We start from the raw sequence: 26,467 nt of genomic DNA on the forward strand, positions 1-26,467 counted from the left end.
CCTTCTGACACTCTTCAGTCCACTGAACTGCATTTGGCTGTTTCTTTTTGGTTAGGTCTGTCAGTGGGGCGGCGATTTGGCTGTGTTGCGGTACAAATCGCCTGTAATATCCGGCCAAGCCTAAGAAGGATTTGACCTGTTTCTTTGACTTTGGGACAGACCACTTTTGGATAGCATCTACTTTGGCCTGTAGGGGGTTGATAGTTCCTTGACCCACCTGGTGTACAAGGTAAGTCACTTTGTTTAGGCCTATTTGACACTTCTCAGGCTTAACAGTTAGTCCTGCCTCCCTTATGCGCTTGAAGACTTTTTGTAGATGTTCCAGGTGTTCTGCCCAGGAATATGGCCACATTGTCAAGGTAGGCATCTGCATATATTCCCAATCCCGCTAGGAGACCATCTACAAGTTTTTGGAAGGTGGTGGGTGCATTCCGCAGCCTGAAAAGGAGTACGTTAAATTCATACAGCCCGACATGTGTGGTGAAGGCTGACCTTTCCTTGGCGGATTCATCTAGCTGTACCTGCCAATACCCCTTGGTTAAATCCAAGGTAGAGATGAACTGTGCCCATCCCATTTTGTTCAATAGTTCATCTGTGCGTGTCATTGGATAGTTGTCTGGGCGAGTTACAGCATTTAGCTTACGGTAGTCCACGCAAAAACGTATCTCCCCATCTGGTTTGGGAACTAGAATGACTAGAGATGCCCATGCACTTCCAGAGGGGCGGATTACTCCCATCTATAGCATATCCTGGATCTTCCATTCTATAGCAGTTTTAGCTTGAGGAGACACCCGGTAAGGTTGGGCTCTAATTGGGTGAGCATTACCTGTGTCAATGGAGTGGTATGCCCATTCAGTCAGTCCTGGGATAGCTGAGAACGTCGGCGCATAGCTAGTGCACAGCTCCTTGATCTGCTGTCGCTGCATACGCCCACGGGTCATGGAGAGGTTCACCTCTTCCACGCCACCAGCACTTTTCCCTCATAGTAGACACCTTCACGCCACTCAGTGTCATCTCCTCCCTGGGCTGTAAACTGACAAACCTTTAATTCTCTGGAATAAAAGGGCTTTAGAGAATTAATATGGTACACCTTAGGCTTTTGGATTGAGGTGGGGAATGCTATGAGATAATTAACAGCTCCCAGGAACTCTTGGACTGTGAATGGCCCTTCCCACAACGCTTCCATTTAATGGGCCTGGAGCGCCTTTAAGACTATGACCTGGTCCCCTACTTTGAAGGAACGCTCTCTGGCATGTTTATCATACCAGGCTTTTTGCTCTTTTTGAGCATCCTTTAGGTTTTCTTTAGCAAGGGCTAAAGAGGTTTGGAGGGTGTTTTGTAGGTTGGTTACAAAGTCCAGAATGTTAGTTCTTGGAGAAGGTGTAAACCCCTCCCATTGCTGCTTCACCAACTGTAATGGCCCCTTAATCTCGCGGCCATATACAAGTTCAAATGTGAAAACCCTAAACTGGGATGGGGTACAGCTCTGTAGGCAAAGAGCAACTGCTGCAACACTGGGTCCCAATTATTGGAGTGCTCATTTACAAATTTACTTTTCATGGCCCCCAAAGTTCCATTAAACTTTTCCACCAGGCCATTTGTTTGATGATGGTAAGGGGTGGCAACCAAGTGATTCACCTCATGAGCTTCCCAAAGGCTTTCCATAGTTCCTGCTAGGAAATTAGTTCCTGCATCTGTAAGGATGTCGGTGGGCCAACCTACCCTGGCAAAAATGTCTGTTAGTGCCTGGCACACACTTTTAGCCCTGGTGTTGCTTAGAGCTACTGCTTCCGGCCATTGGGTGGCAAAATCCATGAAAGTCAGTATGTACTGCTTTTCTTTGGGTATCTTTTTTGGAAAAGGACCCAGAATATTCACAGCTACTTGCTGAAATGGAACCTCAATGATGGGGAGTGGCTGGAGAGGGGCTTTGACCTGGTCTTGGGGTTTTCCTACTCTTTGGCACACCTCAGAAGACCAGACATAGGTAGAAACATCCTTGCCCATTCCCTCCCAGTGGAACGACTTTCCCAAATCGTCTTTGGTTCTGTTCACCCCGGCATGGCCACTAGGATGATTGTGGGCTAAGCTTAGTAGCTTTACCTGGTACTTAGTTGGAACTATCAACTGTCTCTGAGGATGCCAGTCTTCCTTGTGTCCACCAGAAAGAGTTTCCTTGTATAAAGGTCCTCTTTCTACAACAAACCTGGATTGATTAGAAGGCTGAGAGGCGGTGGGTTGCTCCGTGCCGCCGTCCAAGCTCTCTGGAGGCTTTCATCTGCTTCCTGTTTGGTCTGGAACTGTTCCCTTGATGCTGGAGACATCAGTTCCTCATTGGATTGTTGACCTGGGCTTGGTCCCTCTGGAAGTGATGCAGGTGATGGGGCTGTTTCCATGGACTGTGAACTGCTCATCGCTTGTCCACTATGTTGGGGTTCAGGCTCCGGCTGAGCCTCTTGTGTAGGGTTATCTGCTGCTGCCGGTGCAGGTTTGGTGGGGCCCTCTGGTGTTGGGGTTGCAAGTACTGGATTCAGTGCTGGCAATGGTTCTGGTGCTGGTTGTTCCGCTGGTTTCAGTTTTGAGACTGGCTCTGTCTGGGTCTCTGTGACTGGATCCACTACTGCTGTTGCAGACTTGGCATGGGGTCCGGTTCCACCACCCCTGACCGGGTCCTGGTAGAAGTTTCTGGAACAGAGCTAGGTGTGACAGCTTGCTTAGCCTGGCTGCGGGTGACCATTCCCACCCTCTTGGCTAGCTTCACATGATAGGCCAAGTCTTCCCCCAACAGCATGGGGATGGGATAATCATTATAGACTACTTTCAGAGTAGCAGCCGTGTTAGTCTGTATTCGGAAAAAGAAAAGGAGTACTTGTGGCACCTTAGAGACTAACCAAGTTATTTGAGCATAAGCTTTCGTGAGCTACAGCTCACTTCATCAGATGCATAAAGTGGAAAATATAGTGAGGAGATTTATATACACACAGACCATGAAAAAATGGGTGTTTATCATATACATTGTAAGGAGAGTGATCACTTAAGATGAGCTATTACCAGCAGGAGAATGGGGTGGGGGGAGAGAAAACCTTTTGAAGTGATAATCAAGGTGGGCCATTTCCAGCACATTTCCAGGAGTTAACAAGAACATCTGAGGAACAGTGGGGGTGGGGGGAGGAATAAACAAGGGGAAACAGTTTTACTTTGTATAATGACTCAACCACTCCCAGTCTCTATTCAAGCCTAAGTTAATTGTATCCAATTTGCAAATTAATTCCAATTCAGCAGTCTCTCATTGGAGTCTGTTTTCGAAGTTTTTTTTTTTAAGAATAGTCACTTTTAGATCAGAAATCGAGTGATCAGAGAGATTGAAGTGTTCTCCGACTAGTTTATGAATGTTATAATTCTTGACATCTGATTTGTGTCCATTTATTCTTTTACGTAGAGACTGTCCAGTTTGACCAATGTACATGGCAGAGGGGCATTGCTGGCACATGATGGCATATATCACATTGGTAGATGTGCAGGTGAACGAGCCTCTGATAGTGTGGCTGATGTGATCAGGCCCTGTGATGGTGTCCCCTGAATAGATATGTGGACACAGTTGACAATGGGCTTTGTTGCAAGGATAGGTTCCTGGGTTAGTAGTTCTGTTGTGTGGTGTGTGGTTGCTGTTGAGTATTTGCTTCAGGTTGGGGGGCTGTCTGTAAGCAAGGACTGGCCTGTCTCCCAAGATTTGTGAGAGTGATGGATCGTCCTTCAGGATAGGTTGCAGATCCTTGATAATGCGTTGGAGAGGTTTTAGTTGGGGGCTGAAGGTGACGGCTAGTGGCATTCTGTTATTTTCTTTGTTGGGCCTGTCCTGTAGTAGGTGACTTCTGGGTACTCTTCTGGCTCTGTCAATCTCTTTCTTCACTTCAGCAGGTGGGTATTGTAGTTGTAAGAATGCTTGTCAATGAAATCTATGCTTCATTATAGACTGCAAAAGCCCACGTTCCTGACCAGCCCTTGTACTGGACCGGCAACTTGGCTGTAGGCAAGTCAAAAGAGTTTGACTTGAAGGGTTGAATCGTCACTTGGACCTCTGGGTCAATTAAATTGAGGTCCACTAAGGAAGCATGGATAGCCAACACTTGTGCTCCAGTGTCCCTCCACACTGTGACCTTCTTCCCGCCCACACTCAAAGTTTTCCTCCGCTCTGAGGGTATCTGGAAGGTATCTGGGCCTGAGGACCTTTTGTGTGATTCCAGTGCAATGAACTGTAATCTGGGATTCTTGGGGCAGTTTATTACATTTAAAACATCGTTCAGCTGACAGGTCACTGGGGTGAGGTGGGTTGCTGGAGAACGGTGTGGCAGGACGATAAGGTGTCTGGAGTGTTCCTTGAGGTGTAGTAGGGGCCTTAAGCTGTCCCTGGTAGTAGGGTGTGGTCTGAGGGTGTCCTTTCTGGTATCCGCTCCAACTGCGACCAGGGTTGTTTCTCTCTCCTCCTTCCACCTGTTTTGTTCCAGTTTGCCCCACCTCTCTGGTGGTCTGGGACTGCTTGTATTGATCAGCATAAGCAGCAAGACTTTTTGCTGAGTCCCTTTTCTTATCCCATAAACACTGATTTATATTCTCCTTGGACATATTCAGGAATTGCTCCTGAGTCATCAAATCACACATTCCTTCAAAGCTAGTTACACCCCTTCCTTTGACCCATTTATCCAACAGATCCTTCATCTGGTTTATATTAGCCACATTACTTAGTCCAGGTCCTCTGTTAAGGACTCTAAATTTTACTCTGTAAGTTTCAGGTGTAACTTGAAATTGCTTTAAAACCAAATCCTTGAATTTATTATAGTCAGAAGCCTCATCAATAGGCATCTTATTGAATAGGTCCAGAGCTCTTCCAGTCAATTTTGTGACCAATGTGGTCATCTTGTGAGCTTCAGAAATTTGATGGAGTGTGCACAGTCTCTCAAAGGTGAGAAAATATTCAGCTATATCACTGGATTCTTCATACTGTGGACATAGTCGCTCCCATTTGTGGATTGTTGGGGAAGGATTGTTAGGGTTATTTGGTATATTCTGCTGAGCCTTTACCTTTTCCATCTCCAGTGAATGCTTCCTCTCTTTTTCCTTCTCCTCCATTTCTTTAGCCTTTGCCTCCATTTCTCTCCTGTGGGCAGCCTCCATTTCTTTTTCTTTTGTCTCCATCTCTCTGCTGTGGGCAGCCTCCCTTTCTTTTTCTTTGGCTGCTTGTGCATCCAAGGTAAGTCACATTGTTTAGGCCATCTCCATCTGTCTGAGTTCTACCCATCTTTCATGTTTCTTTTGTTTTTCCTTAGCCCCAAATCTGGCTAATTCCAGCTTCTGTTGAGTATTGCTTTCTGTCATTCTAACCTCTCTGTTTTTAACCTAGCCATACCCGAGAGTTAGAAAGAAAAAAATACCTGGCTTATAAAATTTTGCTGTGCTGTAACCTGATACCTATTTTCTCTGATAGTTGTTCTCAGCCTACAGAAAAATCCTTTTGTTATGCCTGCTGCTCTGTCCCCCAGGCAGAGAGACAGAATCTACAGCTGCAATCACCTTTTACAAAACCTTTTAAAATCCTGCTGTGCTTCTGGTTTAAGCTTATTCTTACCAGCTTAGGTTAAAAACTTCCCCAAGGTACAAACTTTGCCTTGTCCTTGAACCGTGTGCTGCCACCACCAAGACTTTAAACAAAGAACAGGGAAAGAGCCCACTTGGAGATGTCTTCCCCCAAAAAATATCCCCCCAACCCCTACACCCCCTTTCCTGGGGAAGGCTTGATAAGAATCCTCACCAATTTGTACAGGTGAACACAGACCCAAACCCTTGGATCTTAAGAATAATGAAAAATCAATCAGGTTTTTAAAAGAAGAATTTTAATTAAAGAAAAGGTAAAAGAATCATCTCTGTAAAATCAGGAGGGTAAATACCTTACAGGGTAATCAGATTCAAAACACAGAGAATCACTCTAGGCAAAACCTTAAGTTACAAACAGACACAAAAACAAAAATATACATTCCATCCAGCACAGCTTATTTTACCAGCCATTAAACAAAAGGAAATCTAACACATTTCTAGCTAGATTACTTACTAACTTAACAGGAGTTGTGAGGCTGCATTCCTGATCTGTTCCTGGCAAGAGCATCACACAGACAGACCAAACCCTTTGTTCCCCCCACCTCCAGATTTAAAAAAATCTTGTCCCCTAAGTGGCCATTTTGAGTCAGGTGCCAGCGGGGTTACCTTAGCTTCTTAACCCTTTACAGGTGAAAGGATTTTGCCTCTGGCCAGGAGGGATTTTATAGCACTGTATACAGAAAGATGGTTACCCTGCCCTTTATATTTATGACAGGGGGTATGACAGGAAGCGCACACTGAGGCAGATAATAGCCTTAAAGACTTTTTATTAAGATAAATGAAGTAGTAATTGCATGGTAAAATAAACAGAGTTACAAAGTTACAATTGTATTACTGCTATTTAAAAGATGCATATGGTATTATGGTATTATATGCTACAAAGTTTTGATTATATACTTACATCCTTTCTTGATAACCTGGTAGTGAGAGACACAGGACCAGCCTCGCCTCTGGCAGTTTAGGTTCCTCAATTCTTGAGTGAGAGGTGCAAAGCTTAGAAGAAGCTAGAGCTAAGAGCAGTCGAAGCTAAATTAGAGTTAACTTAACTAACTTAAACTTAAAATTAAAACCTAATAAAAAAAACTAAGAACAAAGCTTAGGGAAACGAAGCTTAGCCTAGTTCCTTTGGAACTTAGAAAGTTTAAGAAAAACAAGTACAGATTCCCCTAGCAAGGTGGGTCACTTCTTTTATAGGGCACAGGTACCTGAACCCTCCTTCTATGCCCAAACTTCATTTCTCACCCACAAAAATGTTAGGGTACGCTTACTCCATAGGCTAGTATGTTTGCACATACAGATGACATGTACATACATATTAATGACATTAGATCATACACACGTTATTTTTTGTTCTCCTGGTTGTTTCGGTTCTTTCCTTGTGGTGTACCTCTTAAGTTTGAGGGTACAGACTTGGAAACCCCCTATGCCATTCTACCATTATCTATCTATCTAGGTGAAAGGTCTCAGACATATGTGTGTGTGTTAACTTTGCTATTTGGTGGAAGGTCCGAGACATAGATATGCTAACTTTACCTTAGCTCAACATACATGATATGGCCTGTAGGTCCCTTGCATTGCAGCCAAATTTACTTTAATATAAATCTATAGACCTGTTACAATAAACCAAATACTTAAACTATAAGAAAAGATACATATATATGCAAGCAAGCAGGTTAATCCTATAGGCTACACACACCCCCTTTGATGGGGTGATTTGCAACAATGAATCCCATCACATAGGTATGGATGTAGGTGGTTAAGTATTTGAGGGGACAGTTTTAATACCATTCTTTTTTGGTCGGGGTGGAGGAAGGGTATTATAAAGATGGTATTCTGGACCCTGGCACGTTTTTGGAGTGGGCACCATGTATACATATTTATTATTTTTAACATTTGGTACCTGTCTAGATATTTGCTTGGGCCTGTTGGATTTATACTGCAGGCATTCTAAAATAAGGAAATTAATCCCAATTGCAATTCCTTGGATAATAACCAATTTTTTTAATTCAAAAATTTTCCTGGGAGTTGTTGCAGGCTTATTACCCTCATTTATTAACTGGGTAATAGCTTGTTTGTCTTTTTTCATATCATTAGTAATTTGTATGAGGTGGGTCTCCTTATGAGCCAATAATGACTTTAACTGTAACCCTAAGTGGGGGAATGTAGACAAGAAAGGTGGGTGTACTTTGGATAGTTAAATTTATAGGTTGGGTTGGACTGGATAATGGTGATGTTTTTAAAAGTGGGAACAGGAGGAATAGCTTGATTCCCTATTAAAGTGGGTTGCTTTGGAGTAAAACAAAAATTTGGCTTTGTGACAGGACACTTCAAGGGACCATATTGGTACCTCTTTTGATTGGTAACCATGCAAAATTGGATATTTTCAGCATAGGGCACCCTCTTCATTGGAGTCTTTTACTTGGTCAGCCTCACTAGGCATGACGATGATGAATTTTGTAATTTTTTTGCCTGCAGTCCACACAGAACAGTGTTTGTTTTAAACACGTTACACCTACAGATATACTGAGGCCCTTTTTTAGAGCAACAGACTATCTGTGGTACTTTTCAGGTTTGAGTTGAAGTGTGGTAGACCACCAAGGGAGGTGCATTAATGCGTTTCCTATAGATGTCACCTTTGAGGTGACCTGTAGAGTGGACAGCTACTAATTGCCTGTGCACATCCTTGTTTGGGTCAAATACTGGTAATGAGACTGTGAATTAGACATACAGGGGTCGTGCCATCCTATAACCTTTAGAAAGAGAACAACCATCTTGGTTGGGGTGAGGTGTCAGATCCCATCTCTCTCACAGCACCCACTGATAAATGCTGGCATGAATCCAAACATGTGGATTGTTCCTTTTCCAGCCTTTGAAAACATTTGGGACAGTACCAACTTAACAGTTGCTTATTTTTAATTAAGTTAGGAACCTTTCCCAATTTTAAGGATTGTAATGTATTCGTGATTGCATTTGCAACATATTTTCCATATGCAGAGCATATAATTTTCTTTTCTAAATGTTGATTTCTGTGCTGATTATTGTTTAAGGCAATTAGCTGATTAATTTTATGTTGGGTCTTATTAAATAGTTGGGTTATGTCATGCATATTATAAACAGTAAATTGCTTTTTTGTGACGATTTTTTTATTTTCTGTAACATTGGATTGACCACTTGGTTGGCTTCCTCTTGTAACACATAATTAATATGTTTGTGAATTTTTTATGTATTTGCTTGGTTTTAAATCGACACTTCTGAACCAAATAGTCCTGTTAGGAATCCTAAACTTTTAAGAAGATTTAAGCTATGCTTTCTCCTAGAAGTATGTGGTTTATGGATTTTATTATCCATCCCCAACAGAACAATATCTTGCACTTGTTGTTGATAGGCTGCAATCCTATCCACAAATTGTACTGAGAAAAAGGAAGCCACTTTGGTATGCTGACAATAGCTAAATTCTCCTAGATACAAATTAGACAAATTTAACACTACAGGAATAAGCATAAATGGAACCTGATTATAGTCTCACCACAACTCCCATAATCGGAAAAGTAATTCATAGATTCATAGATTCATAGATATTTAGGTCAGAAGGGACCATTATGATCATCTAGTCTGACCTCCTGCACAACGCAGGCCACAGAATTTCACCCACCACTCCTACAAAAAAAACCTCACACCTATATCTGTGCTATTGAAGTCCTCAAATTGTAGTTTAAAGACCTCAAGGAGCAGAGAATCCTCCAGCAAGTGACCCGTGCCCCATGCTACAGAGGAAGGCGAAAAACCTCCAGGGCCTCTTCCAATCTGCCCTGGAGGAAAATTCCTTCCCGACCCCAAATATGGCGATCAGCTAAACCCTGAGCATATGGGCAAGATTCATCAGCCAGATACTACAGAAAATTCTTTCCCAGAAAATTCTTTCCCAGGTAACTTGGATCTTACCCCATCTAAAACCCATCACAGGCCATTGGGCCTATTTACCATGAATATTTAATTACCAAAACCATGTTATCCCATCATACCATCTCCTCCATAAACTTATCGAGTTTAATCTTAAAGCAAGATAGATCTTTTGCCCCCACTACTTCCCTCGGAAGGCTATTCCAAAACTTCACTCCTCTGATGGTTAGAAACCTTCGTCTAATTTCTAATCTAAATTTCCTAATGGCCAGTTTATATCCATTTGATCTTGTGTCCACATTGGTACTGAGTTTAAATAATTCCTCTCCCTCTCTGGTATTTATCCCTCTGATATATTTATAGAGAGCAATCATATCTCCCCTCAGCCTTCTTTTAGTTAGGCTAAACAAGCCAAGCTCCCTGAGTCTCCTTTCATAAGACAAGTTTTCCATTCCTCGGATCATCCTAGTAGCCCTTCTCTGTACCTGTTCCAGTTTGAATTCATCCTTCTTAAACATGGGAGACCAGAACTGCACACAGTACTCCAGGTGAGGTCTCACCAGTGCCTTATATAACGGTACTAAAACCTCCTTATCCCTACTGGAAATACCTCTCCTGATGCATCCCAAGACGACATTAGCTTTTTTCACAGCCATATCACATTGGCAGCTCATAGTCATCCTATGATCAACCAATACTCCAAGGTCCTTTTCCTCCTCCGTTACTTCTAGTTGATGCGTCCCTAGCTTATAACTAAAATTCTTGTTATTAATCCCTAAATGCATGACCTTACACTTCTCACTATTAAATTTCATCCTATTCCTATTACTCCAGTTTACAAGGTCATCCAGATCCTCCTGTAGGGTATCCCTGTCCTTCTCTAAATTAGCAATACCTCCCAGCTTTGTATCATCTGCAAACTTTAGTAGCACACTCCCACTTTTTGTGCCCAGGTCAGTAATAAAAAGATTAAATAAGATTGGTCCCAAAACCGATCCCTGAGGAACTCCACTGGTAACCTCCCTCCAACTTGACAGTTCACCTTTCAGTAGGACCCGTTGTAGTCTCCCCTTTAACCAATTCCCTATCCACCTTTCAATATTCCTATTGATGCCCATCTTATCCAATTTAACTAATAATTCCCCATGTGGCACCGTATCAAACGCCTTACTAAAATCTAAGTAAATTAGATCCACTGCGTTTCCTTTATCTAAAAAATCTGTTACTTTCTCAAAGAAGGAGATCAGGTTGGTTTGGCACGATCTACCTTTTGTAAAACCATGTTGTATTTTGTCCCATTTACCATTGACTTCAATGTCCTTAACTACCTTCTCCTTCAAAATTTTTTCCAAGACCTTGCATACTACAGATGTCAAACTAACAGGCCTATAATTACTTGGATCACTTTTTTTCCCTTTCTTAAAAATAGGAACTATGTTAGCAATCCTCCAATCATACGGTACAACCCCTGAGTTTACAGATTCATTAAAAATTCTTGCTAATGGGCTTGCAATTTCTTGTGCCAATTCTTTTAATATTCTTGGATGAAGATTATCTGGGCCCCCCGATTTAGTCCCATTAAGCTGTTTGAGTTTCGCTTCTACCTCAGATATGGTGATGTCTACCTCCATATCCTCATTCCCATTTATCATGCTACCATTATCCCTAAGATCCTCTTTAGTCTTATTAAAGACTGAGGCAAAGTATTTGTTTAGATATTGGGCCATGCCTAGATTATCCTTGACCTCCACTCCATCCTCAGTTTTTAGCGGTCCCACTTCTTCTTTCTTTGTTTTCTTCCTATTTATATGACTATAGAACCTTTTACTATTGGTTTTAATTCCCTTTGCAAGGTCCAACTCTACTTGACTTTTAGCCTGTCTCACTTTATCCCTACATATTCTGACCTCAATAAGGTAGCTTGCCTTACTGATCCCTCCCTTCTTCCACTCCCTATATGCTTTCTGCTTTTTCTTAATTACCTCTCTAAGATGCTTGCTCATCCAGCTTGGTCTACAACTCCTGCCTATGAATTTTTTCCCCTTTCTTGGGATGCAGGCTTCCGATAGCTTCTGCAGCTTTAATTTAAAATAATCCCAGGCCTCCTCTACCTTTAAACCCATAAATTCTTCAGTCCAATCCACTTCCCTAACTAATTTCCTTAATTTTTGAAAGTCAGCCCTTTTGAAATCAAAAACCTTAGTTGCAGATTTATTTTTGTTAATCCTTCCATTCAGTTTGAACTGAATTAGCTCATGATCACTTGAGCCAAGATTATCCCCTACAACCATTTCCTCTATGAGGTCCTCATTACTCACCAAGACCAAATCTAAAATAGCATCCCCTCTAGTCGGTTCGGCAACTACTTGCTGAAGGAATCCATCAGCTATCGCATCTAGGAAAATCTGAGCCCTATTATTATTACTAGCACTCGTCCTCCAGTCTATATCTGGGAAGTTAAAGTCTCCCATGATCACACAGTTTCCATTAGTATTTACTTTATTAAAAACATTAAAAAGGGCTCTATCCATAATTAAACAGGTGCTGGGTTTATCATTGGTCAAGTTACATTATTTGATATTGGATTGTTATAATTGTAGTTAATAATTGGATCCCGAACCTTAAGTTTAAATGTTACATTTAGTACATACCTTTTGCTTCCTGATTTGGTTTGAAAATTAGCTATAATGACCACTTTATATTGTTCTTTATCCTTATATTTATGTTTATATAAGGTTAAACTCCCCCCCCCCATCAGATTATTACAAATGGCTTTGTTTTTTTTCAATTTTTATAAGGTATTCTGTGTTTCAGGGAAGATGAATTTTTTGGTGAGGAGGTATAGGTTTTGTATCCTCCCTCCTTTGAGTTATTATCTAAAGGCCAAATTTTTTTTCCAGCCACTGGATGGCAACGAGATTACTCCAACCAATTGATATTTAAAGGTGACATTTTTCCCTTTAATTCCCTTAACCTGGTGGATAGGACTGTGGATAAGTTCTAGGTTGAGTATAATAGTTTGTTTCTTTTGTGTTGGTATGTTTTGAGCAATTGAGCATGCCCGTGTTGTTTGGTTTTATGGGGTTGTAACAGTTTAGTCCCAAATTTGTGATTTGGGCTTAGTCTTACCCTTAGAGTAACGATAATGGCGTAATAAATTAGAAATATTAATGTCCATTTTATGGTTGCAATTTGATGGACTTCAGCTGTCGCGATTCTGTCGGATGCTGTTTATTTAAGTTTTGAGGAGAAAGTTGCTTCTGCAACCTGAATGATTGATACAGCTTTAACTGATTAGCATGGTAGATTCTGTTTTTATTACGCTTGCCTCCTGTTATCCTAATTTTACACACTGCTGAACTGAGTTTATCGATGACTTGGAAGGGTCCAATCCATCGGTTACACAGCCCATGCTCTGGTGCTTTATATGATAACAGCATTACTTGGTCTTCAACCTTCCAAGTATTTTGTTGTTGTTGTTGTCAAAGTAAGCCTTTGCTTTTTGTCTGGATTTCCCCAATTTAGGAGCTACCAGCAAGTGGCCCTGATTTAAATGTTTTTGCAGATTTTGCAAGTAGGTATTTATTTTTATTTCCTCTAATTGAATGCCACTGGTGTGCCAAATTAAATGTTCTGGTAATTGCATCGTTCAGCCTGTCATTACTTTAAAGGGTGTTTTATCAGTAGATACAGCCGGTGTTGCTCTCAATGCCATTAAAATTAGAGGCATGAGAGTGTTCCAATTACGCCCATTGGAATCAACCAGTTTTCTTAACATTACTGTTATAGTTTGATTGGTTCGTTCCACCATCTCAGAGGACTGTGGTTTGTATGGGATGTGTAGTCTCTGTGGGACTTCCATTAATTTAAGGCAGTCCCTAAAGAACTGTCCAGTGAAATGTGATTCCTGGTTCGATTACACCTTTGCAGGGATTCCCCATCTAGAGAAGACTTGCTCTACTAGGATCTTGGCAGTGGCTTTTGCAGTATTGCAAAAGAGGAAATGCCTCTACCCACTTTGAAAAAGGATTGACAGCCACTAACAGATATTGGTTACCTCTTTGAGTCCTTGGCAAAGGACCTACAAAGTCAATCTGCAAAGCCACTTAAGGACCTTTACACACCTGAGATTTTAATGGCACATTTCTTTTGGATGGAGTTGGATTGGCTTGAGCACATTCCAGACAGTTATTACAATATTGTTGCACATTCCTCCTAAGAAGTGGCTACCATCCCACAGATGAAAGATGCTGGACAGTTTTGTTCACTCTTTGGTGTCCTCCTAAAGGAGTTTAATGAACCTTGAACATCATTTCCCTACGTAAATGAGCTGGAACTACCCATACAGGGAAAGGAACTCCTGTATACATGAGAACTCCATTCACTACCTGCAAATGTTGCTCATATCTTCTCTACTGTTAGCAACCCTTCTTCTTTTATTTGGGAAAGCTTTTTGATTACTTTTACTATGTCTTTATCAGATGTTTGCATCTCTTTTAAATTCAGTATGTCAGCCTGTGCAACTTTAGTTGTGGCAATAGGTCATCTGGGACTAGGGGTAGTAACAGAATATTCCTGATCTTTTTCTTTCCAGAATTTTCCTGATTGGGCTTCTTCTCGGGCTAATTTATTAGCCTTTCCATTTTTTGTAGCATAGGGTTTTAATTTTTAGTGGGCTTTTATTTTTTTTACTTTAATTGGCCACCCTGGAACAGTGATTGTTACTTCTAACCAGCGGATGTATTTCATCAGCGATGCATACCTAATAGGTGAGCCATCAGAAGATGTGAACCCATTTGTCTTTCAACATGGCAGAAACTCTGTAAGAGAATTGCATACCCATGAGGAGTCTGAAAATAGACAGATACTTTGGTATGTGGTGGTGGTGATGGAGAACTGCACACAGTACTCCAACACACAAGCCACCGCTGCTAATTTAGCATACTGAGATGAATGTGGAATGCATGAATATGCCTTCTCCCAAGGCTCTCCTTTTCCCTTGGGAGGAACTGCATAGATTCCAAACCTGGTATAAGGTTTGCCTTGATGGTAATAACTAGAACTGTTAACAAAGAAATGACAGCTGCAGCGGCACAGGAGCCAGCAAACAGAGCTGTAAACAGGGGAGTCTGAGGGGGAGTTTGTAAGGGGGAGTTTGTGTTGTGGTGCTTGTTGGGGGTTTGTTTTTGCTGTGGGGGGTGGGGTTTTGGTGGGGTTTGTGTTTCCCAGATTAACAGGGTTTAGGTGGGAAGGCGATGACAGATACAGAGGCAGCAGTGGGAGTGACCCATGTAGTGGAAGACACAATGAGGATGACTGGATGTGGAAGCTGCGGTATGTCCATGATCCTGGAGGGGGCACCTGGTAAGAGTTTTGTCTGCATGAAATGCCGTCTGATAGAGCTGATGCAGGAAAAGATCCGAGGTTTGGAGATGCAGGTGGAAAGTCTGGTTGAGTTTAGAAAGGGGTTTGAGCAGATTATGGAGCAAAGACATGAGGTATCTGAAGGGGAAAGCTCTGACTTGCAGATGGAAGCAGGACTGAGGAATTCTGAGGGGAGACTGCTGGGTGAGGAAAGTGGTCAGTGGAAGCATGTGACTAAAAGAACCAGGCAGAGGAAAAGACAGGCTAGTGAAGAGGAATAGAGCTCAAGAACAGGTTTGCAGAGTTGGAAAATGAAGAAGGGTCTCAGCAGGTAGTCACCGAAGGTGGAAGGGCAAGAAAGAAGAGAAGAGAGGCTAGTCCTATAGGAAAAGGGGAAGAGTCAATGGAGACTACACCAAATATGAGCCCCAGGAGGATACAGGATGGGTTGAAGAGGATTACAAGGGAGAACAGGAATGGAAAGAACTTTCAGCCAGAGGGAACAGGGGATAGACTGGAGAATAGCACCGTCACCAGGAAAAGACAGGTCTATGTGATCGGGGACTCTTTACTGAGAAGAATAGACAGGCCTGTAACCAGAGCTGATCCAGAGAATAGAAGGGTATGCTGTCTTCCAGGTGCTAAGATACGGGATGTAGACCTGAGGTTGAAAAGGATCCTAAAGGGAGCAGGAAAGAATCCCCTAATTATCCTTCATGTGGGAACAAATGATACGGCTAGATTCTTGCTGGAAAGTATTAAGGGAGACTATGCTAGCCTGGGGAAGATGCTTAAGGAAATCGAGGCTCAGGTAATCTTTAGTGGGATTCTGCCTGTTCCTAGAGAAGGACAACAAAGGTGTGACAAGATTATGACTATCAACAGATGGCTTAGGCAGTGGTGCTATAAGGAGGGCTTTGGGATGTATGGCCACTAGGAGGCATTCATGGACATAGGACAGTTCTCTTGGGATGGACTTCATCTGAGTAGGGAAGGAAATAGACTTCTAGGATGGAGGCTGGCACAACTGATTAAGAGAGCTTTAAACTAGGAATTTGGGGGAGATGGTTGGGAGATGTCCAGGTAATCTCCACACCGGATTTTAGCAATGAGAGGGAAAAAAACGAAGTTAGAAAGGATATAGCCATGGGTAGGAGAATGTATATAAGGAGGAAGGGCGGTGTGGATACCAGTCTAATAGGTTATACTGGCTGTAGAATGACTGTGCCTAATAGGGTACAGAATGTGAGTGAGGCCAAACAGCAAAAATTAAGATGTTTGTATACCAGTGCGAGGAGCCTAGGTAACAAAATGGAGGAACTAGAGCTACTGGTGCAGGAAGTGAAACCAGATATTCTAGGGATAACAGAAACATGGTGGAAGAGTAGTCATGACTGGACTACAGGTATTGAAGGGTATGTGCTGTTTAGGAAAGACAGAAATAACGGTAAAGATGGTGGAGTAGCATTATATATCAATGATGAGGTAGAATGTAAAGAAATAAGAAGCGATGGGATAAGACAGATTTATGGAATTTATGGATCAGGGTTTAGCTGATCGCCATATTTGGGGTCGGGAAGGAATTTTCCTCCAGGGCAGATTGGAAGAGGCCCTGGAGGTTTTTCGCCTTCCTCTGTAGCATGGGGCACGGGTCACTTGCTGTAGGATTCTCTGCTCCTTGAAGTCTTTAAACTATGATTTGAGGACTTCAATAGCACAGATATAGGTGTGAGGTTTTTTGCAGGAGTGGTGGGTGAAATTCTGTAGCCTGCGTTGTGCAGGAGGTCAGACTAAATGATCATAATGGTCCCTTCTGACCTAAATATCTATGAATCTACCACTGCAGATACTGTGGGTCTCCGGCTTGCATCCCTGACTAAGGGGGCTATGATTACGCTCGGGGCCGGTTGGTGTTATGCCAAGTAATTTGTAGAGTATGCAGACAAATAATCTATGGGTTCTTCTTCTATCTCTTTGGAGGCAGCCAACTCTGGAAGAGAAGAGGCTGTCCACCAGAGAGAAGGAAATGGGTTAACGGAGGCCACCGGACGGTTCGAGGGTGCTGGGCCTTGGCCTTCCATCTTCAGCTCATTCACTCATGCTTGGAATTCCCGGATGTCCTGTCATTGAGCCTCAAGCATTTGCTGCACTGTTTTAAACATTATTACAACTGAGTTTTTATCTCTATGGGGAGGTGGTGACTTGGATCTCTGCAGGCATGAATTGTTCTAGGCAGCATCTGAAAAGAAAGGAACACGGTCCCAGGCCCCTACTTGGGGTCCAAACGCATAAACCCTGTCAAAGGGCAAGCTCACTCGAAGGTCCAGGATTATTATGTGGGTTGGGGTCATTTTGCCAACACTGGTACCTAGGGAATTTAGGAACACTTTGGCCTAACCCTGGGGGTCCCTTAATTCTTACGGTGAGATTAACTTGTGGTTCCTGAAGTATTGCAACAGGGCCTCCACGCGACCTATTTTAGGGCCTTCCTGAGAATATGCCTTGGCCAGTAAGCCTAATGCCTCCTTTAAACAAGTGTTATTATTTATATGCATGCTAACCTTTTCCTGAAAATGGGGAAGAGAGTTATTGACTAACAAACTAACGTATGGCGACTCATCTGTTTTCCTTTTTAGGTGACTGTGCCATGCTGCACTTAACCGCAGGTGAAATAGATGTGGGAACTTAGGTCTTTGCTTTAGGTTAGACAGGATGGCCTCTCCAGCTTGCCCCGGATGCTGATTATGTTTCAATAGGGCTACTGTGTCTTTAAAAGATTTTTACTCCATAATGCTCGATTCACTGTGAGTTGTAAGATTTTAACCCATCTTCCCTTGATAAGCCAGAACACTTTTAGTGTTTTTGTACACGTTGTGCATGCATTGCAACCGAAGAATCCTCCATTATTCCTATTTGCTTAGCTACCAGATCTAGGGTCCTAATATTTGTAACCACTGTTACAGGGATCTTCTCTCCGGATTGGGATCTGAGTTTGAATTTATAATTTCTATGTTTTGACTTCTCCTACCCAAATCCACATTTCTCTTATCAGAGCTATTAGAATGTGCCTTTGGAAATAATCCTGGCTGAGCAGGGTACCTTTGTATAAAACCTTTAGGTCCTACACTTAAGGCATTTCCACACTGACTCAGGACATCTTAGTTCAGTAAATCTGGTGTAGTAGGGTGTTTTACCAGTACACCAGGTGAGACCAGCATATACCAAAGGGGTATAGAGGGTCCACAAAATTTTAGGGACCTAGGCAATGTTGATGATTGCACAAATGCCAATAAGTGTCCACCCAAAGGGTCTCCTGATCTATATGGTGCCAATGTAACATTGGGTGGAGGAGCAAGAATTGCTTTCCTTGGTTGTTGTATCTTTTTCTGTTGTAACCTAGAGATTACTACATCACAGGCACTAGCTACTTGTGTTACTTGTGACACCACATCTTCTAGTCCCTGGACAATCACAGTTTTTAAAGGTATTTCCTCCTTACTATCAGAGGCAGACACTAACAGAGGAGAGGATATTTCTTCCGTCTTTGCTCTGTTTCATCTAATTTTTTACATTACTAGTCACCTTCTCTATTATGACACTTAACTCCACCTCCCGTGTTGCCACCCTTGGATTTCCTTTTTCTATCTGCAGACTGCTAGTAGCTTCTGCACTGCTAACTTCCTCATTTGACTCTCCCTGTGGCTTCCGAGACTTAATCTTCAACTCCGCTCCTAAAGGTACTGTATCAGCCTGAACTAACTCTCTTGCCCTACTTCTCGTAACTGGCCCTGCAGCATTCTCTATTTCCATTGGTTCCACCATGCCAATACTGTTGGGAACCGACTCTTTGTTCTCCTCTAACACATCTCCTATCTTTTCCAACTCTTTGATTCTTTCCAACAGCAGACCACGGTTTGATTTATAGCTGTCCAGCGATTTTAAGCTGGCATTCACTCATTCCTGCCAACAATGTGCTTTCTTTCCTGCTTTCTGTACCTGGTACCTACACTGTTTTAACTTTTTTTTTTTTTTAAACTCTGCTTCTTTTGGAAAAGTACTGACCGCTCCTCTGAAGCTACATGTAGCCCATTTGTTAAATCCTGAATAACCTTTCCTCCCTCATCCAAAGTTTGCTGGGCTTTCCTGAGTAGCTCTAATTTTTTATTTAATTTTTTTTCCAGCGAACTACAAGCCACGAGCAGACATTTAACAGCTATTTTCTTTACCAGGTTAGCCTTTCTTTTTTTCTGCTTTGTTTTTACTTTAAACACCTCACTTACAAAACCCCATGGGTTCCAGTGCTTAGAGATTATCTTGCAATTTTTTTAGCTGTACTAAACCTTCTCCATGTTCCTGAATGTATTTTCTGGCAAAGTTTTTTAAAGCCATACTAAGGGTAACTCTAACAGACTCTACCCTTGCCGTTGCTCCACTCATCTTAACACGTAACTTATTTTAATTTTACAACTTTACTGTTGACTAGCCTATGTAATCAACTATATAATGAACACTCTTCTGTTCTTTACTCTGAAACTAAAGGCATCCCTTTACAGAAACAACAGGAAACAACACCCCAAACTGGTTTTTACACTTAGTTTAATAAGTCCCAAGTAAACAATAGAGGGGTGGGGGTGCGTTCCCCCCTCTTCCCTCAATGGCTCGTAGCTGATCGAGAGGTTTCTTTCCTCTGTCGGGACCTGCCAAACAGCTGGGGAAAACTGAGGCAGATGGATCAGAGGTGCAGCCTAGGAGAGTTGAGGGGACTGAAATAAGGTAGCTCAAACCGTACAAGTTTTGAGTTACTGTGGCCTTTTGGCAGCAATTAATACATAGATTTATCAACTCCCCCACCACCAGTGTGGGTCATTGGGCTCAATGCTACTGCTAATATCAGTACCATTTGTTATAACTTCAACCTTCAACAAAGCCCCTTAAACGCGTGTATTACTTTAAATAATAATAACACTATTATTTTTTATCTTGCAAGATTAAATTTAAAACCTCTAAGCTAAAACTCTAAGCCAAAACACAGTACGTAACAGGAAATACTGGGATGGCTGCTAAGAAGCAGTCACAGGAAATCAGGTTCCTGTGTTGTTAAGAGTGGGTGAGTAAGACACACAGTCTTGCTCTCTAACTCTAACTCTTTACTTATACCTCAGGGGAGATTTTAAGGGGTCTAAAGATGCCTGGAAATCCTGAAAATCCCTGTCACACACTCCTCGAGACTTGTGCCTGGCTCGCCAGTCTGTTGCCTGATTTAGGAAGTTAATAATATTAATTTGGATAGTATGCGTTTTAGGCTCGCCAATCTGTTTGATCAGAAGATAAAAAGGTTTTTGTTCCGAATCAGGCTCCACAGAATTTACAAAGGACCCTTGGGGGTATGACAAGAAGCTCACACTGAGACAGATATAGCCTTAAAGACTTTTTATTAAGATGAATGAAGTAGTAATTGAATGGTAAAATAAACAGAGTTACAAAGTTACAATTGTATTACTGCTATTTAAAAGATATATATGGTATTATGGTATTATATGCTACAAAGGTTTGATTAATATACTTAGTTAGTATACTAGTTAGTATACCCTTTCTTGATAACCAGGTGGCAAGAGACACAGGACCAGCCTCGCCTCTGGCAGTTCAGGTTCCTCAATTCTCGAATGAGAGGTGCAAAGCTTAGAAGAAGCTAGAGCTAAGAGCTATCGAAGCTAAATTAGAGTTTACTTAACTAACTTAAACTTAAAATTAAAACCTAATAAACAAAACTAAGAACAAAGCTTAAGGAAACTGAGCTTAGCCTAGTTCCCTTGGAACTTAGAAAGTTTAAGAAAAACAAGTACAGGCTCCCCTAGCAAGGTGGGTCACTTCTTTTATAGGGCACAGGTGCCTGAACCCTCCTTCTATGCCCAAACTTCATTTCTCACCCACAAAAATGTTCGAGTACTCTTACTCCATAGACTAGTATGTTTGTACATATTGATGACATGTACATATATATTAATGACATTAGATTATACACACACGTTATTTCGGTTCTTTCCTTGTGGTGTACCTGTTAAGTTTGAGGGTACAGACTTGGAAACCCCCGATGCCATTCTATCTGTATCTATCTATCTAGGCGAAAGGTCTCAGACATAACTTTGCCTTAGCTCAACATACAGGATATGGCCTGTAGGTCCCTTGCATTACAGCCTAACTTACTTTAATGTAAATCTATAGACCTGTTACAATAAACCAAATATTTAAAATATAAGAAGATATATATATATATATGCAAGCAAGCAGGTTAATTCTATAGGCTACAATTGACAATTTTATCTTTATTGTAAAATGCATTTAGCAAAGCATTCATTATAAGGACTAGAGATATTTTGTGTTTTCAATACACCAGATTAATTCAAGAAAAAAATGTTAAATATTATCTGCTTTCTGTTATATAAAATGGGGGGGCAAGGAGGGACCACCAGCACACCTCAACAAATAGTTTGGAATTAGGGGTATGGTAAATATATCTTGGAAACATTCTGTACTGATGCTGAAATGTCTATAAAGTTTGAGAGAATGATTTACTCTCTTTCATGTTTTGATTCTGAAGTACTCTAAATCTTGTGTGTGATTACATTACTGTTGCACTGAGTAATAATGGCCCAACATAAATTTGTGTGACAGGAAAAGAATCTTGGGGCCAGTTTCTGGCCCCTGCTCCAGAAGCATAAAAAAGCCCCCCAAGGGGGATTCTCCAAATGTAGGGCCAGCAAAAGAGCCACTGTACGTAGCCTTGTGTTGCCCTTCTGCACTGCCCTCAGAGTAGATCTGGGAGGGAGCAGGAAGTGAGTGGCCATGTTTACTTTGCAGTTGCACACTGTCAACTCTTGGCCATAGGCAGCTATTGGAAGGCTGCTGTAAATTAGAGCAGTCCCTGTGAACTGGGTACTGATAGGAGATGTCTCATAACTTGGCATTTCCTTGTTCAAGTTTGACATTCCCCATTGTCCCAAAGCAAACCCTTAAGAACAATCTTAAACATTTTGTTTAAAAAAAATTTGTGGTATTTCCTGGGGTTTTAATACAGCACATGTAAGAAGCTGGGGGGAGAGGATGCAGGGGTGTGCAATGGTACATGTGGATGCTGAGGGTGCATGAGAGCTAACTGCTGGGAGGACAGCAGGTCTTCATTACCTGTAATCCTAACTCTGACACAATGGTGCCTGCATTCCTGGGGTGGGGAAGCCTGTCAAATGCCACATCTGTTTACCTGGGCCAACTGTGGCTTCTGAAGCATTGGAGCCTCTCCTAAAGCCACAGTGCTTCAACAGTGGAGTTGGAGTGTTGGAGTTCATAGTGTTGGAGTTCATAGTTCCCCTCTCCAGGAAGTTTGGCCATTATTCCTTCTGATTGAACTGAGGTCTGCAGGACTTCCTCTGCAGTTTCCTCTCCAGTTTTCTAACCATAGAGCACAGAGAGAAGCCAAAAGAAGGCTAAAAGGGGATATGAGTACTCTCCCTACATACATTATAGGGTAAATATCAGGAGGGTGAAGAGCTATTTAAGCTAAAGGACAGTGTTGGCACAAGAACAAATGGAAATAAACTGGCCATGAACAAATTTAGGGTGGAAATTAGTAGGTGGTTTCTAACCATCAGAGGGGAGAAGGTCTGGAACACAATCCCAATAGGAGCTGTCAGAGTAAACAATTTAATTATTTTGAAGAAATTAGCTGATTATTAAGCAAAGTGAATTGTATCTGTTCCTCAGTTTTTAAGTAGTTTTAATTATATTGCAAGTTTGAAGGGTAACTGACAGTTGTTTGTTAGTGAGAGGGACCTGAAAAAAGGTGAAAGACTCAGAAAAATTTGTAAAGGGCCCATTTAAAATTCATTTAAACTCCTGAATTAACAGATTTAGTTGAACGTCCTCAGAAAATTCAGTCTTAATAGATTATGTTCTTCAAGTTTGGGGAAGATGCATCATATGAGGTTGAGTGCCTGTTTTAACTGGAAAAATTGAATCCACCCTTAATTATAGAGGTACAACAGGGCCTCTTTAATATATCAGAAAGAGGTGTCAGAGCAGGAAGCCATGGCTCCGTATAGCTGGGTTCTGTTCCTAGTCTTGCCACATGCCTTGGGTGCATCACATTCTCTGTCCCTCACTTTTCTTTCTCTCTTTAAGTTAGAAATAATACTGTGCTCATGAAGGGACTTAATTAGTATTTAAGTGATTTGAGATCCTCTACTAGAAAGTGCTATCAAAGTCCAAGAAATATACATTTTAAAGTATATATGCTGAGATGTTCTGATTTTGTAATGAACTGAGTAACATATGAATCATTAAAATACAGGTCACAAGAGAATTAAGACATGAGCACTCCCTGAAGATCCTTAAATAAAAAGGGAAAGGACTACATTACTTCTGACAAGAAATACCTAAACTAAACTTCCCAAATCTGTGCTTAATTCCTACAAAGAAAGAACAGGCTGCATGGTAAGAGACTATAAAAGGCAGCTGCATCTTCTCCATTTTATCTTCAGTCCTGCTTCTTACCTCTGGAGGAACTTTGCTACAAATTGAAGCTCTGAACAAAGGACTGAATGACCCATCCAAGCTGCGGATGTACTCCAGAGATTTGATTTGAACCTGCAGTTTATTCCATCACCGCTACAAGCTGGAACCAAGAACTTTGCCATTACTGTATATAATTAAGTCCATTTAACCAATTCTAGCTCTCATCTATATTTTTTTCCTTTTATGAATAAACCTTTAGATTTTAGATTCTAAAGGATTGGCAACAGCGTCATTTGTGGGTAAGATCTAACTTGCATATTGACCTGGGTATGGGGCTTGGTCCTTGGGGATCGAGAGAACCTTTTTTTTCTTTTACTGGGATATTGGTTTTCATGACCATTCATCCCCATAATGAGTGGTACTGGTGGTGATATTGGGAAACTGGAGTGTCTAAGAGAATTGCTTGTGTGACTTATGGTTAGCCAGCGGGGTAAAACCAAAGTCCTCTCTGTTTGGCTGGTTTGGTTTCCCTTGGTGTGCAAAGGAATCCCAGCCTTGGGCTGTAACTGCTCAGCTTTAAGTAATTTGTCCTGAATTGGTACTCTCATTTGGGTCCCACCAAAACCAGCATCGTTACATCACCCGCAAGGAATTTTGAATAATCTGACTAAACATTTTCCTCTCCTCTCAGGGAGGAGAAACTTAAACTAGGAAGTGCAAGGTTGAGGGGGCTTGCTAGGAACGAAGATGGATAACTTGAAATGACTCTTCACAATATTTTCTGTTTAGATCTTCCCCCTCTATTACAGAAAGTGCTCCTGCAACTCAGAAAATTGCTTACAAACAAAAATAACCTGGAGAAATGCGATTCTTTCCTGAAGCCAGACCCTAAGCAGCCCATCTTTCAATGCCTGCTGTCAGCCTAAATACTTAGTGGAGATGAGAAGCTGTAACACAGTGGCCTTTGGCAGGACACTACTGAGAGTATCAATTCAGGACAAATTGCTTAGAACAGGGCAGTCACAGCCCAAGGCTGGGGGTCCTTTACTACTAAGGCACATTTATGGTAAAGTTCTTGTTTCAGGCTTGTAGCAGTGATGGAATAAACTGCTATCTTAAGTTAAGTCTCTGGAGTACATCCACAGCTTGGATGGGTCATTCAGTCCATTGTTCAGAGCTTCAGTTTGTAGCAAAGTTCCTCCAGAGGGTAAGAAGCAGGACTGAAGACAAAATGGAGAAGATGCAGCTGCCTTTTATAATCTCTTGCCATGCGGCCTGTGCTTCCTTTGTTTCAGACACAAGCTGCCCAGCACATGGCTTGGAAGCCTTAGAGTTCTCTCCATAGACATGTCCCTGCATGCCTTGCTGAGTCACAAGGTGTATCTGCCTTCTCTCAGTGGGTCAGTTGTATCGCTGATAGTCCCTAATGGGCCATCAAGCAGGCTAGGCAGTGCTGATGCCAAACTGTCTGGGGGTGTCACCCAGAAGCATAGCACAAGTTTGAAATACATACATATCTAAAACCCACAATACAAAGGTGATACAAACATATAAAACAAGATCATCATATCTGGCAAATTATAACATTTTTGCAGATATCTTACATATCTGGCTGATTACTTTCTAGGTGTTACCCGTGGAGCCAACATTTGAAATCCAGGAATAGAGTCAAGGCTTATAACTTTAAATACAAAAATGATACATGCATACAGATAGCATAATCGTAACCAGCAAATCATAACCTTTTTATAAACACCTTACTTGACCTCCTTTGTACAAGATTTGGTGCAACTATAGGACCTTGGTTGCACCAATGATCTATATGGTCACACTTCATGTCAATAACATCATAGAAGCCCTTCTCAATAAGTAGCTTCACAAGCATTGGCATGCAATCTCTCCTACTTGATCTGGCTTAAATCCAGGTGTCAGATGATATTGATATATTTTCTGTAGCAAACTTCTTGCTGAAAAAGCCTATTAAATAACATGAAAATGGAAGCCTCAGCAAGTTTTGTGGTCTCAGGCCCAGATTCACAAAGGGATTTGGGTGTGGTGATGCTCAGCATCACAATGCTTAATTTTCAGGTGCCTTGAAAATCACTGGAATCCACAAAGCCTGGTTTAGGCATCCTATACAATGCAAGGGGAACAGACAGGTGGCCAAGAATGGGATCTGTAAAAGCCAGCACACTAGACAGGAATTCACCTAAACTAGCCAGTTGGAGATGCCAATGAGAAGTATGTGTGTTAAGCCAATCCCTCTCATGGAGTTAGGTGCCTAAGCCATTCTTGCCTGTTCCTCCTCTGTTTCTTGCATTGGTGATGCCCCTGCCACCTCTCCAACTCTTACCCCAGTGGTTAGAAAACTTATTCAGGATATGGGAAACCCAGGTTAAATTCTCTTCTCTGCCTGATGGGGAGAGAGGATTTGAATGCAGGTCTCCCACCTCTTACCCCTGAGCTATGGAATATTCTGATGTGGAGCTCCTCAATCTCTCCCACTGAAGCTGCTCCACTTTAGAGAAATAACCATTGGAGCAGGGGGACTGGACCCTGGGTCTCCCACCTGGGTGCCTTAGCCACTAGGATGTGGAGTCATTTTTTCTCTCTCTCTCTCTCTCTCTCTCCCTCCCCATGACTCTTTATTTATCCAAAGTGGAAGTTTCAACAGGAGAGATTAAGAGTGACCTATCCCATATGTGGGTGGTTACAGCATGCTCCTGATGGGTGGGAGACCCCTTGTGATATACCAGTACACAATCCAGACTGTGTAGCTGTGTCATCCCAGCTCTGTAACTTGTGGTGCCCTTTACAATGCTTTGCTGCTGTAGCCACAAACCTGGCCTGCTCACAAAGAGCCACCACCATGTAAATCTCCAACATGTGGTGTTTTTATGCTGCATAGCTGTGAGAAGAAACCGCACCTGGTCCTACAATCACGCCCAGCTGAATTACATGAATGCTCTGGCCAGCCACTCATGACTTCCACACAAGGAAACACCAGCAAATTCCCAGTCCCAGACTTGTCTCCAAAACTGTGCAT

At 41.9% G+C, this 26,467-nt stretch overlaps 1 protein-coding gene across 6 annotated transcripts in view; it reads left to right on the plus strand.

Annotated features, from left to right (window-relative positions):
- Nucleotides 1-26,467, plus strand: part of LOC144275951 (uncharacterized) — a 68,179-nt gene that overhangs the window by 23,016 nt on the left and 18,696 nt on the right. Inside the window, exons 1-3 of one of the 6 annotated variants that reach the window (XM_077835627.1) lie at nt 14,834-14,913; nt 16,894-18,650; nt 19,095-19,142. The exons of 2 other annotated variants lie outside the window; for them this stretch is intronic. The gene's annotated coding sequence lies outside the window, so the exon portion shown is untranslated. Of the gene's footprint in view, nt 1-55; nt 230-14,833; nt 14,914-16,893; nt 18,651-19,094; nt 19,143-26,467 lie in introns of those variants that run through there. 3 more of the 6 variants (XM_077835628.1, XM_077835631.1, XM_077835632.1) reach the window with 3 other exon arrangements.

This window comes from Eretmochelys imbricata, chromosome 16, assembly GCF_965152235.1.
Source record: "Eretmochelys imbricata isolate rEreImb1 chromosome 16, rEreImb1.hap1, whole genome shotgun sequence".
NCBI lineage: Eukaryota > Metazoa > Chordata > Testudines > Cheloniidae > Eretmochelys > Eretmochelys imbricata.